Source organism: Protopterus annectens, chromosome 10.part0, assembly GCF_019279795.1.
Source record: "Protopterus annectens isolate FY-2018-M chromosome 10.part0, PAN1.0, whole genome shotgun sequence".
Taxonomy (NCBI): Eukaryota; Metazoa; Chordata; order Ceratodontiformes; family Protopteridae; genus Protopterus; species Protopterus annectens.
This window is the reverse complement of record NC_056744.1, coordinates 556,509,988-556,523,208: the sequence shown is the minus strand read 5'-3', so window position 1 is coordinate 556,523,208 and position 13,221 is coordinate 556,509,988.

Sequence of the window (13,221 nt, the reverse complement as noted above, 5' to 3'; positions counted from 1 at the left end):
CCTCATCTTTAACATTGCTGCCACATATCATGACAGTGTACATGTTACAAGCATCTGCAGTCATTTTAAATAACTATTCCATGCTTGGAGTATCAGACAAAACAAATATATTTAATAAGCTTGCCTACATCACAGAGTGTACAGTGGAGGCACAGCAGTTTCTTACTGGGAAAATCATTACTATTTATGTAATTTTTTTCCAAAGGTGGCAATGATTATTGACTGGAGCCATGGTTTAAAACTCCCATCAGAAATCCTTTCTTTGCTGCAGAGGAAGGACATAATATAGCACACACTGTGACATAGAATTTTACTGAAATGAAGCTTCATGTGTAACACATATTAAGTTGGCTTGATACATCCAGGGAGGCATTAGAGTACTGTAAACTAAGATCTCACAAGTGATTACAGTGTATGTGCCTTGATGCACAAAGTGATAATATCTAATCATGGTTGCCTGCTGATTTGTGGAATCGGTGATCTTAATGAATAACTGCAGTCACCTGAAACTGAATATCCACAAGCCTCACCCAAAGACAAGGAGAATTCAGGAGAGGTACTGATCCATCAAGTAAGAAACAGGCTTATAAAGTATGTGTGAGCACTGGCAATCTGGCATAATCTGGTTCAAAACGATGATCCATAGCATAGCCAAACAGAAAATGAAACCTTTGTCACCAAAAAACACTAACTACAAAGAGGTGACAATGTAGTATAAAAACTGCTTTAAATCTAAAAGAAAAACAAGGAAAGCTCTGACAAGAACTTTAAATATGCTAAGATTAAGCACGTTCACCAGTAGAGCTAAGACTTCATCAGAATCAGAGCTTTCCTTGTTTATGTTCTAGATTTAAAGAATTTTTTAGACTACATTGTCACCCCTTTGAAGTTGTTAATGATCCACAGCATGCCTGATGTACATATGTACAAAAAACAGTTAATAAGTATATACATACACTGTTACAGGGAGAGTATCCTGGCAGTGCATGCATACCCATGTGTGACCTATGCACAGTGTCACTCGTATATCCAAACGTATTAGGGAAGCATCATAATACATACAGGTAACAATGCATTCCTAAGCTACACAGGTATCATTATACACAATCACAAACAAATTAATAAGTGCATGTGATGTTTGTACATGTAAGTGTACAGGTTGGCTTCAGATGATCGAAGTTTCAAAACTTCGAACATCATATGGCGAGGACCAGATGGTCAAAGTTTTGAAACTTTGAACATCAAAAAAAAAAAAAGGTTTTAGTTTACATTTTTGCAGGGGGCAGCAAGCTCCCCTGAACCTCCCACACACCCCTGCTACTTAAATATACCATCTCCGAGATCGCACTACAACAAGGAGAATGGTAAATGTCCCACTATGCATTGCACGGCAATCTCCATGCAGAACATTCAAAGTTTGGAAACTTCAATCATCTGGTCCTGGGCCATATGATGTTTGAAGTTGTGAAACTTCAGTCATCTGAAGGGGACCCAGGTGTACACATACATAATGTGGATGTGAGCATGCACAACAATTGTAGGCTTTTAAAGGTAGGATGCTGAGCCCTGTCACTTTGTTGTACTATTACAGGCTCCCTGAACAACACTTGCAAGACCTACTTGACAGCTGAACTAAAATGAAAAACATGGCTACTTCAGCCACTTTTGTGGACTTAAAATGAACCCTTTTATCAGTGACCTTCATAAAAAACCCTGATTAGAAATTAAAGCTGAAGAAAGCATAGCTAAAGGGCCTTGACAAAGTCTGTCTGAGGAATCCTATGCTCTTGCCAAGAAGTCTGAGATCTGAATATTTTATACTGAGGTGAAAATATCCCTCTTCATGACTTCAAAAAGTGATATCACAAAGGGAAAGGCATTGACATTGACTTCCGTTTCATGACTATCACCATGACTCTGATAAATGCATCTGCCAGATTACTCATCTCACATACTAGATGCATGACTGCTGGCAGTCAGTGCTGCATCTCAAAAATCCAGGGCGACTCAAAAAGAATGGCAATAATATTTTCTTCACATGTAGTTTACATGCCTCACTACTGGTGTTGCGCGACATTGCCATGCCATACTTCTGCTGAGAAATCCCTGGAACTCTTTGTCTGCTAGATCCATAGCTATCATGTCCTTCAGACTGACACGGGGCCCCAAATTCAATAGAAGTCTGAAAGAGACTCCACATGAGCTCATCAAGCCAAAACCTGCAAAGGGGTGCCAGTGGATAGTTTGTCCATCCTGGCCTGAACTGCTGAAGCTCTGGTTCTCTTTGAGCAGGGGAAGTGTAGATGGAAGACGTTTTCCAGCAGTAGTGTTGTAGTATTGCAAAGTTTGGCTAGCCTAACAAATCTTTATGCTGTTGCAACAAGTTCTTGACATAAAAATTACCTCCTGTACCCCTGCAGTCCAAGTTATATCTTTCTATACTGCCTCCTTTGTCAGTCTGATGACTGTGGCCTTATAGTATAAGGATTTTTAAATTAAAAAGCTCTATTAGATGCTACATTTGATTGCTTATATGGAGACTCAATTGACTCTTGGTGTGGAGTTGTGTTATTAATATTTTCTTGTATTCATACTTTGAATATTATATGTGCTCGTAATCAGACTTATTAAAATAAATAAAATGTGTTGAAGGCAGTGGATACTGGTAGGAGTACATCATGCTTCATGTTAAAATTCAGCATCCAGCAAAAGATCCCCTCTATATTGACATATGGTTTGCTTCCTTCATTATATGAAGGGGATTACATGTGAGCATAGCACTTAGGCCAGTAGTAAACACCAAAAAGCTTATTTGCAAATCAATATTCAGTGTTTATCAGACAAGAATGGTACCTAAGTTAAGGAATTGAAAAACTGACAGAATATATTGTATTACACTCTCTGGTAAGTTAGCACATTTCTTAAATAGTGGCCTACATATTTCTGAAACAGTCAAAATAAGACGTTTTTCAGTTGGTGTTGAAAAATTCAATCTCCTATCTAAGGCATAGGAAAAAGTCTGACCAATTTAGAAAAAAAAATATTATGGGATCTTCAGCCTTAACTAAACAGCTGTGGCACATGTACCACCCACAGCTTGAGTACTTTATTTTTTATTATCCAAGACTGTAATTTTTTTTTTCAAACAAATAAAACTTTATTGTATCAGTTTATACACTTTCATAGAACTCCTTAAAATACAGACAAAATAAGAATAATCTAAATAATATCACAATAAACAGCATGTTGGAGTCATTATGCTATCTTTTCCAAAGTTTAAGCTTTACATAGCAAATTAGTACGTTGAACAAATAACTGTGAAGCCAATCTAGTAACAATTGCTTTAAAATAAATTATCCGATGTGTGTTCTGCATACGACACTGTCCAGTATTTCGTCTTTATCCAATTTCAACTTCATACTGATAAAGTATCATATATTCTTTGTATAATGGCTAACTATTCTATAACCTGATCAGTTATAACACATCTGTATATATTTACCTGGTGCCTTCTCAGATAGATGTTTAGATATGCAAATCAATGTAGCTATCTAATAAATAAAAAACAGACTATGACAATTTCCTCCACTCCATCATTGCATGCTCAGACCAGTTGTCTCTGTGTTTTATTGTACTCTCACCTTCTGAGTGTCCACCATATAAGCTAGTACTCTGGGGTAAGATATTCTGTCCCGACGTGGTTAACAGTCTTTATTATACATCATGATTATACATCATGACCAATTAAATATATGAAAATAGAAGACATGCTATCATATGCTTTCTTGTGTATTCTCTTATGAGAAACCCAACCATAATTTTGAAAATTTGCATTAAATAGTTTTGGCAGTCTGTACAATATTTTTCCAAAACTAAAAAGTCATAGCCAAGAGTGATGTGGTGACATCTTCTGTAATTCTTGAAGATGGTACACTGTTGTTTACAAAATGCTGATAATCTTGTTTATTTTGTCTTTACAATAATGAGAAAAAAAGCTCATAATGTTTAGTGTGGAATGACAGAGTTTGGCAACAAGGAATGATCACAATTAAACTTAATGTAAGCCTACAAGCATTGCTCACTTGTCCTTACACAGTGGTTATCATATCATCATTACATTAAGCTTTCTACCTAAATGCTGACCTTTTGAAATGTTGGGACCCTTCAGACCAAGTCCCAAAACATGCAGACTTAATGGCCAAAATAACAGACTTATATATACTTTGTCTAAGAGGGCTTTATTCCAAGAATATTTCCTTTTCCCCAAGGTACAATGATATTGGAGTTTGTATGTATAGCTTAGGTGTGGGCTTACTCTAGCAAATGAGAATTTCAAGGGAGAAGAGCTGTGTTTGAAATTCATTCCTCTTCTGCAGTTTCATCGTTTTTTTCAGTTTGTCATCGCTCATCCTTTTGAGTGCACACATTTGAACAAGGAGCTGCGTAAATGTATCCACAAGACAGTCTTCTGATAACTTTAGTTGGGGGTCAGCGTGATTCATGAGGACAAGGTTCAGGATTTAATTCTCACCTTTTATTTGGGCTGCTATTAGTCTTGTAAGGGCCCTAGTTGTCCTTAGCCAATTAATAATGTATGAACCTATGAACCTATGAACTATTCAGTGTTTTATGTTGTTTACTTTTTCTGTGAGGCTCCATATCTGTTCTGAAGAATATATTTCCTTACAAAGTTTGCATAGCTTGGCACTTCATCATATGACTTCATGTGAAACTCCCAACTACAACAAAGGCCAAACAATTAAAAAATGAAAACCATTCACACTGAAAAGTTTAATCATCCAGACAATAAAGATCATCATCTGTTCATTTTTGAGGGAGATCAAGCTCTCTTGTACTTCTTCTTTGGAAGGGTATCCCTCTCTTAACTTCCACTTATAGGCGTCATGGCTAAAGTTTACACGCTCAGGGAAAGTAAAACTTTGATTAGGTATAGTTAAGCAGTTGTGAGGATGTCTCCCACATTATGGACACTATCGTATGTGGTTTTTGAAATTCATCATCATCTTCTTTCAGCTATTCCCATTAGGGGTTGCCACAGCAGATCATCTGTTTCCATTTCTTGCTGTCCTCTGCATTTTACTGTGTCACACCAACCACCTGCATGTCCTCTCTCACCACATCCATAAACCTTATCTTAGGCCTTCTTATTTTCCTGTTACCTGGTAGCTTCATCCTTAGCATCTTTTTTCTCAATATACTCAGCATCCCTCCTCAGCACATGTCCAAACCAACATAATCTTGCCTCTCAGGCTTTGTCTCCAAACCTTCCAACTTGGGCTGACCCTCTAATATACTTATTCCTAATCCTGTCAACCCTTGTCAGACCCAGTGTAAATCTTAACATCTTTAACTTTACCACATCCAGCTCTATCTCCTGTCTTTTTGTCAATGCCACTGTCTCCAACCCATATAACATAGCTGGTCTCACTATCCTCTTGAAGACCTTCCCTTTCACTCTTACTGGTACTCGTCTGTCACAAATCACTCCTGGCACTCTTCTCCACCCTCTCCATCCTACCTGTACTCACTTCTTCACCTCTCTTCCACACTCAATATTACTCTGAACTATTGATCCCAAGTATTTAAACTCATCCACCTTTGCCACATCTACTCCTTGCATCCTCTCCATTCCTCTATCCTCCCTCTCATTCACACACATATATTCTGTCTTAGTACTGCTGACCTTCATTCCTCTTCTCTCTAGAGCATATCTCCATCTCTCCAGGGTCTCCTCCACCTGTTCCCTACTCTCACTACAGATCACAATGTCAGCTGCAAACATCATAGTCCACGGGAACTCCTGTCTGATCTCATCTGTCAACCTGTCCATCACCATTGCAAATAAGAAAGGGCTCAGAGATGATCCTTGATGTAATCCCACCTCCACCTTAAACGCATCTGTCACTTTCACCGCAGATCTCACCCCTGTCACACTACCCTCGTACATATCCTGTACCACTCTTACATACTTCTCTGACACTCCCGGTTTCCTCATACAATACCACAACTCCTTACAAGGCACCCTGTCATATGCTTTCTATAAGTCTACAAAAACACAATGAAACTCCTTCTGGCCTTCTCTGTACTTGTCCATCAACACTCTCAGAGCAAACATCGCATCTGTAGTGCTCTTTCATGGCATGAAACCATACTGCTGATCACTAATCATCACGTCCCTACTTAATCTAGCTTCCACTACCCTTTCCCATAACTTCATGCTGTGAATGATCAGCTTAATCCCTCTGTAGTTACTACACCTCTGCACATCACCCTTATTCTTAATAATCAGTACCAAAACAATTTTTCTCCATTCCTCAGACATCCTCTCACTTTCCAATATTTCATTAAACAATCTGGTTAGAAATGCCACTGCCATTTCACCTAAACACCTCCATGCTTTCACAGGTATGTCATCTGGACCAACAGCCTTTCCATTCTTCATCCTCTTCATAGCTATCCTTACTTCTGCCTTGCTAATCCATTGCACTTCATGATTCACTATCCCCACATCATCGAACCTTCTCTCCCTCTCATTCTCTTCATTCATCAACCCCTCAAAGTACTCTTTCCATCTGCTCAACACACTCTCCTCGCTTGTGAGTACATTTCCCTCATTATCCTTTATCACCCTTACCTGCTGCACATCTTTCCTAGCTCGGTCCCTCTGTCTAGCCAATCGATACAGGTACTTTTCTCCCTCCTTAGTGTCCAACCTTTCATACAATTCTTCATATGCCTTATCCTTAGCCTTCACCACCTCTCTCTTTGCCATGCACCTTGTCTCCTTATACTACTGTCTACTTATTTCATCTCTCTGACAATCCCACTTCTTGTTTGCCAACCTCTTTCTCTGTATATTCTCCTGTACTTCCTCATTTCACCACCATGTATCCTTGTCGTCCTTCCTCTGTCCAGATGTCATACCAAGCACCTTTCTAGCCGTCACCTTTACTAGGTCTGCTGTAGTTACCCAGCTATTTGGTAACTCTTCACTGCCACCCGGTGCCTGTCTTAACTCTTCCCTGAACTCCACCTCGCAATTACCCTTTTTCAATTTCCACCATTTCATCCTTGGTGCTGCTCTTACACTCCTCCTCCTCTTCTTGATCACCAACGTCATCCTACAAACCACCATCCTATGCTGCCTAACTACACTTTCCCCAGTCACCACTTTACAGTCTCCAATCTCCTTCAAACTGGCCCTTCTACATAAGATATGATCCACCAGTGTGCATCTTCTTCCACTCTTGTATGTCACCCTATGCTCCTCCCTCTTGTTAAAATACGTATTCACCACAGCCATGTCCATCCTTTTCACAAAATCCACTACCATCTGACCTACTGCATTCCTTTAACACCATACCTACGCATCACTTCCTCATCCCCTCTGTTCCCTTCACCAACATGCCCATTGAAATCTGCTCCAATCACCACTCTCTCACCGTTGGGTACAGTCATCACCACTTCATCCAACTCAATCCAAAATTTTTCTTTCTCATCCATCACACACCCAACTTGTGAAGCATATTCACTAACAACATTCATCATTACACCATCAATTTCCAGCTTCATAAACATCACTCTTATCTGACAATCTTTTCACCTCCAAAACACTCTTAGCATACTGTTCCTTCAGGATAACTCCTACGCCAATTCTCCTCCCATCCACACCATGATAAAACAATTTGAACACACCTCCAATACACCTAGCCTTACTCCACTTCCATCTGGTCTCTTGCACACACAATATACCAACCTTCCTTCTGTCCATCATATTGGCTAGCTCTCTCCCTATACCAGTCTTACTGCCAACATTCAATGTTCCGACACTCACTACCACAGTCCTAGTCTTTCTCCTCTCTTCCTGCCTTCAGCCATGCCTTCCCCCTCTTCCCCTCCTTCAGCCAACAGTAGCCCAATTTCCGCCAGCACCCTGTTGGCTAACAGTACTGGTGGTGGTCGTTGTTAACCCGGGCCTCGACCGATCTGGTATGTAAATATTTACTGCTGCCCGCATGAATGATTTGGCAAAGTTTTACAGCGGATGCCCTTCCTGATGAAACCCTCCCCATTTATCCGGGCTTGGGACTGCCACAAAGAAATGCACTGGTTTGTGCATCCCCAGTGGCTGGGTTGTATGAGGTTTGTGAAAATACTGGCACAAATTTTAAATTTAATGATCTGTTCATTAAGTCTGTGACAATAGAGAAAATGGCAATGTCTGTGTTAGTCCTTGTAGGACCAGTCTTTTAGATTCATAGCTCAGGTTCATAGTAAGGTAAACACCTTAACCACTGTGCCAGCCTCCCACCCCTACTGCTAAGCATGCAGTGATGAAGTGAAGGGTGTTGCCAACCGTCATCAGGTGAAATCACACCACAGATAATGATTACAGACCATCTACCTCACAAACATACTGCTGATTAAATTCACCCACAAAAGTACATCATTCTGTTCCTGAAATCTTAATATATTTCTTTTCATAGATAAACACAGAACAGTTATTTTATTAATATCTGGACAATAACTATTTCTATCTTATAAGCAACCAGTCTGTGTGCATAAAGGAGAGTTTATCTTTCTGACTGCCTGCTTAGGTAAGCAGCGGAAGGTATAATAGATTCTCCATTTGTCATTTCAAATGCTTTCATTTTTATATAGTGTTAATGATGTTTACAAATGATTAAATATTTAACTTAAAACTCTTTTGCCATGTTTCACATTGAGAAAGAGTGTTTTCTTCTTTAGACAGCATTTTATTAATTGTGTTCATTTCTGCTTTAGCATACAATGGCATGACAATGTATGCTTTCTCTTTAAGCAAGAATTATAGCTGTTTAGAAAGCCACTATGATGTGAGTACAAGTAAGTCAAAAGAAGTAAATCTATGTCCATAAACTGAATCATTTCAAATACAGACAGTAACAATGTTATTCTAAGATGCAAAGAAAAACATTACCAGTTTAAGCAAATATTTTGTACATACACCAGATGATGTCTTAGGTGCATTGTTTTCAAAGTGATTTTCTTTTAAACTAGCTGTACTGAGTACATTTTGAACCAGCCATCTGTCACCTGATGATATTTGTATTGCTTCACAGCTAAAAAAAGAGAAAGATTACTGTGAGCACTTATTTTTGTGGTTACATGCTCTGTTCAAGAAGGTAACTTCTTATTCTCTGCAGAAACTATATATAGCTTTTAGCTATTTTATCCTTTAGCTTTCAGCTATTTCAATTTTCAGCTATGTCAGCATTTCTTAGTTTGAAAACTTCACATAGGTGCATGAAGTCATCTGCAGTATAATACATGCAGTTAGCAATAGACAGAAGATTAACTCTTCATTGAATAACCAGATATCTGAAGCCAAGAGTACATAAAAGTCAAAATATTACAAAAATAGCATATAATGCATTGTCTTACTACCAGGATTAGATATTTGTGCTCAAAGAGACAAATGAACACACACACATACACACACACACACACACACACACACACACACACACACACACACACACACACACACACACACACACACGCACACACACACACACACACACACACACACACACACACACACACACACACACACACACACATATACATATACACACAGTTCAAGTCATGCTAATTGGAAAGAATTCAGAAAGAGAAACCTTCTTGCTTCCTGTAGCTGTATGACCTAGAAAAGATACTGCCACGTATCTGTTCATTTACACTAGGAGAGTTCTCACCGAGTGACACAACAGCTTTCATAAAGAGCTTTATATGGAAAAACAATATGGCTGTCTCCACAAAGAGGTTTTTAACTATTACAGTGAAACACTAAATATTAGATATTTGAACCAGGCTTTTACTCTGAATCTCGGTCAACCAATGTTGCATATAGTTACAAGCTTTGTATAGATCTGCATGTTTTATGCATCAGCAATTAATAGTCTTTATTCTACTGTAGCTATCACAAACAACCCTTAAGACCTTTTTAATCCATTATGGTACTACTATTGCAAAGGATTTTAGAGAAATATATATATATATATATATATATATATATATATATATATATATTGCTTTGAATTGTGGCCTATTTAAAAATCATCTTTGGAACTTCTCAGTAAATGTAATTTCAATACCTAGATGTCCTCCTCCAAGACATTCCACAAAAGACTATGTAGGAAGACAACAGTGTATATACATTTTACATTAAAGACATAAAATAAAACATAATATGTCTTAATTCCACTGTTAAGTGTTTATCTACTGAGTTAAAAAGTAATCCCAGTTATGTTGTTGTAGATCAGAATGTAACATGTGTGTGTTATATCTTTAAGAAGACACTTGCAATCCCTAGTGCCATTTTGTAGAAGGAGCCAGTGAGTGAGCATGTATGATTACAGTAGTTAGTCTGTATATAAGTTATTTTGTCATACCCTGGGATTCAATAAACTCATCATTTGTGTCCATGTAGCCACAGCAGCGTGCTTTGCATATTCATGAAGGTGCACTGCTGTTTAAGCTACATGGACATGAACCATGAATGAGTGCAGGGGGCATGTTCAAGTAGTGCATGGACATTGAACATGCCCCCTGCACTCAGAAAGTGCTGTACAGCACTTTCTAATCAGGATCTGGCATAATATTAGAGAATTTCTCTAATATTATGCCACTATTTCAGTGTCCACGGACACTGAAAAGAAATAAATGATCATGATGCCTGCATATACGAACACGGAGAGTGGAACCCTGTACAAACCAGTAAAAGCCACTGCGAGTTCTACTTTTATCAACAGACTGTGAGCAGTTCCCTTAAACACATTCAAAGGTCTAAAAAAAAAAACCTGAAGCAACTGCCAGCATACAAGAACATGGAGAGAGAAACCGTGTACAAACCAGAAAAAGCCACTGCAAGTTCTACTTTTATCAACAGAGTGTCAGCAGCTCCCTTAAACATATTCAAAGGTCCAACAACAACAAAAAAACCTGAAGCAACTGCCTACATACAAGAACATGGAGAGCGGAATCTCATCCAAACCAATAAAAGCCACTGCAAGCTCTACTTTTATCAACTGACTGTGAGCAGTTCCCTTAAACACATTCAAAGGTACAACAACAAAAAAAAAATCCAGAAGCAACTGCCTGCATACAAGAACACGGAGAGCAGAACCCCATACAAACCAGTAAAACCCACTGCAAGTTTTACTTTTATCAACAGACTATGAGCAGTTCCCTTAAACACATTCAAAGGTCCAACAACAAAAAAAAAAACCTGAAGCAACTGCCTGCATACAAGAACACAGAGAGTGGAACCCTGTACAAACCAATAAAAGCCACTGCAAGTTCTACTTTTATCAATAGACTGTGAGCAGTGTAGGTCTATTATAATCTTCTCTCTGTGATACTACTACTGATTCTGCTGCTGTGCAGACTACTAGACCCCCCTTTTCCCTCCCATTTACTGTAACAAATATATACATTTTCCAAAGCTTTGCATTTATTTTCTATTCTTATATTTTATTTATCATGTATATCACATTTCTTTTATATTCTTATATTTTATTCTCCAGTTTTTGTAACAAATATATACAGTTTTCCAAAGCTTTACATTTATTTTATATTCTACTTCCCTGATGCTATACTAAATCTGCTTTTGAATTCACACAGATAAACGGACACCTTTAGGTACTGACCTGGGCAAGCTGGTTGATTGCTTTTCTCTTCTCACAGCTTTCTACAAGTCCTGGTCAATAGCCTCCTCCCTTTTTCTTGTTCTCCTAACATAATTCTAGTGTAAATTTCCTAGCCCTGTCAAACCTGTTTTCTCACAGCTTTCTCCAAGCCTTAGGTCTTAGTGCCCCCCTTCTCTCGGTCTCCTATCATAATCTTATTGTAAGCTTCCCAGCCCTGTCAATCCTGTCTATTCCCTCCTTCTTCCTCTTGAGAGTTTACTTATTCCTCCCCTGAGCTGTGGTGCCATCTTTAAATACTAAAAACATCTGCCTGACTACACTCTGTTTCTGTCTGTCCCATGGGCATTTCTCAGTAGTGTTCACTTACTGCATGTCCCTTTCTAATCTAAAACCCCTGGCATAACTACATTATTTTCTTACTTCTTAGTGAACTGCAGCTCCCCACTGGTGCATAAATAATAAAAACAAACAGAAAGATAACATTCAAATGAAAATGATAGGCTGCCCTATTTCTGTAGTTGCTAAGCTTCTCACTGATTGTTTTCTGTTTGGTGACTGCTTCTCCTCCCGGAAGGTGTAACCTGCTCGGTTTGCCATTCAGGCTCACTCTGCTCCCCTACCCTACCCCACCCCCAATTCCCACATGCCCCCACTACCTGTACTTTTATACATCCCCTGACTCTTCCCCACCCAACACCTCTCCAATCACAACACACCTAAGCCAAACCCCACCCACCTGTAGATCTACATCAGCCCAAACATCCAACCCTCCTACAGTGCTATACATAACATCTCTCCCTATAACCCCATTTGCCCTACTAATCTATCTCTCTGCTCTTACCTATCAAACACTTATTCCCAACCCTTGTCATAACTCTCACATACTCCACTACATCTTACCATTAACCTCACTTCCCATCCTACTCATCCATCTCACCTGAACTCTTTACTTCTAACCCAATACATTTCTTTAAACCAAAACTGCTCTCAACCCAACCCCTCTATACTCCCCTCTTAAATGTGGTACCAGAAAATAACTACTCTCACACAACCCAAGCTACCCTTGCCCAACACACTGCCTTACTCTTCTATTCCACTACCTCTCTCTCTCACTAGCTGGTGAGGTGACATCCACCCCAACCCTGGACCCATCTCTAATATCAATCTCACCAAACCCTCCACTCAGCCCACAAACTCAAAGTCCATTCGCCTTACAACACAATGCACAAAGCCTAAAAAAATCCCTAACCTCCATGCTTGGCTCTCCCATAACCACCCAGACATTACCGCTGTTTCTGAAACCTGGTTGAAAACCTATATAAAAGATAGTAAAATCCTACCACCAGGTTTCAAAATCATTCGTAATAACAGAGCCCACAGGAAAGGAGGTGGAGTAGCAATGATCTACCCCACCTCCCATACCAAAGCTCCAATAAAATACTGATCTTTGCCAAAGCTGAAATTATAACAGGTTTACTAACAATAAACAAACACAAGTCCATATGTATCA